The sequence below is a fragment of the Octopus bimaculoides genome, chromosome 3, assembly GCF_001194135.2.
Source record: "Octopus bimaculoides isolate UCB-OBI-ISO-001 chromosome 3, ASM119413v2, whole genome shotgun sequence".
NCBI classification, from domain to species: domain Eukaryota; kingdom Metazoa; phylum Mollusca; class Cephalopoda; order Octopoda; family Octopodidae; genus Octopus; species Octopus bimaculoides.
Window position 1 is genome coordinate 444767 of NC_068983.1, and position 3603 is coordinate 448369.

General features: G+C 38.0%; 1 protein-coding gene across 2 annotated transcripts in view; it reads right to left on the bottom strand.

The window, feature by feature from the left end:
- Positions 1 to 2658, bottom strand: part of LOC106884457 (amphoterin-induced protein 2) — a 110725-nt gene extending 108067 nt beyond the window's left edge. Inside the window, exon 1 of one of the 2 annotated variants that reach the window (XM_014935855.2) lies at positions 2391 to 2658. The gene's annotated coding sequence lies outside the window, so the exon portion shown is untranslated. The remainder of the gene's footprint in view (positions 1 to 2390) is intronic. The other variant, XM_014935854.2, reaches the window with a different exon arrangement.
- Between the last annotated feature and the right edge of the window lie 945 nt (positions 2659 to 3603).

Here is a 3603-nt window from a genome sequence, read left to right on the forward strand (position 1 = left end):
ATACTCACACAGAATGTTAATCAACAATTCCGAGGAAAAAAACAAAAAAAAAAACAGAACCAAGAAAAAACAACGAACTATTAAATAATAATAATAATAATAATAATAATAATAATAATAATAATAATAATAATAATAATAATAATAATAACAACAACAAAAAGAACAAGATACAGTGAGTTTCTCTTCCATAGGTGTCAGGAAGACATTCGGTAAGAAATAGAAACAAATTGAAAGATGATGATGATGATGATGATGATGAGGTCAACGATAATGACAATAATAGGAATAACAAGTGCAATAATAAGGGATTGGAATTAATAGAATTAATACAAGAAATTGTTGTGAAGACAGAAGAGGGAAGGCTGAAACATAAGATGAGTTAATATACGGGGAAACTACTTCGACAATTATAGGTTCCACCCGTTTGTTAGGCAAATTGATTTTTTTCTCTCCCGCTTCCATCCATCCATCCATACGTTTGTGCGTGCGTGCGTGCGTGCATGCATACATACATACATACATACATACATACATACATACATACATGCATGCATGCATACATATATACATACATACATACATACATGCATGCATACATACACATATACATACATACATACATATATACATACATACATATATACATACATACATACATACATATATACATACATATATACATACATACATACATACATACATATATACATACATACATATATACATACATATATACATACATACATGCCTGCCTACGTACATGTTAATGCTTGTTTTTATGTTCAGTTAGAGTAAAAACAATTTTACATTAATCTGGTGAGTTACTCTATACTCTTGGAGAGTACAAATTTGTTATTCCTAAACATGAATAATATTTTTGACAGTGACTTCGAAGTTACGATCAGCTAAGCCATTGTATGCAGTCTAACGATAGCTGAACCGACTGAAACTTCGAAGTCACTGTCAATAATATTCTTGTTTAAGAAATACACACACACACAGACACGCACACACAGACACGCACACACGCACACACACACACACACGCACACACACACACACACACACACACACACACACACACACACACGTACACACACGCACACACACATACTGACGGTGTTTGCGAGCATGTTAATGTTGGTGCTCGATGAACAATAAAGTGCGCGCGAATGCAACTAACCATACACGTTCCATAACAACACATCCATAAGATTGTGTTGCTATGTAAACCTACAAACGTGCAACTACATTCACAGTTCGAACGAAGCACGATTTATTTTTGCCTTTATTAAGATCGAAGATGTGATATTACATTACATGTAACGATTGTCAAATCAAAATAACGGAAGAGAAAGAAAAATCCAGTTTTACAACAAACAAAGAGAAATTCGTGGAGATAAAGCAGATGTTAATGTGTAGGCGTGCATGTGTGTGCATAAAATGCATTACTGTACCGATTCCTCTGCATGCGTGTGCATTGCTTGAAAGTAACTTTAATTCTTCGTTTTGTCAAAGGCAACAACAAAAAACGCACAACTTTCATTTGAATAATGTTAAGTGTTTGTGTAAAAAAGAGAATTAACTAGAAAGGTATCATGGCTAAGGATGTCGGCGTTTGAATTGCAGAGAAAAGTGGAGAATTAACGAACAAAGGTTTTATGGTTGAGGCTTTAGCACGGCTCCATGTTTGAGGGATCTGTGTTTACATGTCACAGAGTAAAAATAAGGAAAGGCTCCATATTTGAGGGCTTTGTGCTTGTATGCCATACACTATTTCTAGCAGGGAACTAACAAGCAGATCACGAGTCAACGACAGAACCTCTCTACATGGTTTTTCAGTCTGCTAGAACAACAACCAAATTCTTCTCAAACCCCACATTAATGTCTTTAAAAAGAACACACTGGATATTGTAGCGCGAGTTAAGTTATTCCTGAAAATAGATGAAATTGTCATGGCTTGAATGCCTTTGTAGTTTCGCGTTGTGTCTAAGCAACAACAACAACAACATCAAAGAAAATATGATCATGACAAAGAAGAATTCCGGTGAGGTTAAAATAGAAAATGACAAAGGAGGATATCTGAGAGTAATCCACTGTGATAGGAAGTAGTGGTGGTCAGTTGTCGTGACCAGCAGGGAAAACACCATCAGTTTACGTCCAGATCACCAATCATAGCTAATGTTAAAAACCTTTCCTACACAAACACTGCAACTAGGATTTCTCGGGGCCAACTACAGATTCTCAAAACAGTTTAAGCAGCCTCCCTACTTTCCACATCATAAAAATACATTCAAAGTCGCGCTCACCGACTCTAAGTGCGTGCTGTGTCTGTGTGTGCGAGCGCGCACGTGCATTTTTTTTTTTAAATAAATATTTCCACTTACTGCATTATTGAATAGTGGTCCACAGACTGATGGCTTCTATTGAAAATACTCCAGTGTAATTGTAGCGAGCTAGCAGCAACCATTTAGCGGCGTAGCAGTCAACTGCTAGCCTTTGCGAGATAGCACAAGTGCTACTCGCTACAAACTGAAAGCCAACTCCCTGCGATGTCACGTGACAAGCTCTAACATTTTGTACGGAACGTCATAGAGACAGAAAAATCAATCAGCGCTGAACCAATAACACCATCAATATCACTTCAACAGTAGTTTTCATCTGGAAGGTTTTATTATTCACCCACCACCATACTTTATGTTTGTTTAACTTGGTGACACCAAAGATGTTAGGGGCATTGTCTTAGATATTCATCGTCTTTCTCCCACCCTTCCCCTACCTGTATGTAAATGTGTGTGTGAGTGTTTGTGAGTGCGTGCGTATGTTTGTGTTTTTTCATATATATACAAGTTTTTTATCCATCCATCCATCCATCCATCCATCCATCCATCCGTCCGTCCGTCCATCCGTCCGTCCGTCCGTCCGTCCGTCCGTCCGTCCGTCCGTCCGTCCGTCCGTCCGTCCGTCTGTCTGTCTGTCTATGTATGTATGTATGTATATCTCTCTCTCTCTATCTATCTGTCTTTGTCTCTCCGTCTCTCTCTCTCTCTCTCCGTCTCTCTCTCTCTCTCTCTCTCTCCCTCTCTCTCTCTCTCTCTATCTATCTATCTATCTATCAGGGAGCATATATATACATGTGTACATATATATCTAAACAGATATGCACGTATATCTTTTATCTTTTATCGTTTACTTGTGTCAGTCATTAGACTTCGGCCATGCTGGATAACCGCCTTGAACGGCCCCAGGACTTATTTTTAAAGTTTGGTGCCGAACCTTTAAGGTTATAGGAATGCAAACACGCCAACACCGGTTGTCAAGCGCTGGTGGGGTGGGGGGACAAACACACAGAGAAACACACGCACACATAGATATGCATTCATAAATATATATATATACACAACGGGTTTCTTTCAGTTTCAGTCAACCAAATTCACTTACAAGGCCTTGGTCGGTCTGGGGCTATAGCAGAAGATACTTTGCTCAAGATGTCACGCAGTGGGACTGAATCTGGGATCATGTGGTTGAGGAGCATTCGATATATATATATATATATATATATATATATATATATATATACGATGTCTGATCAATAAGTAT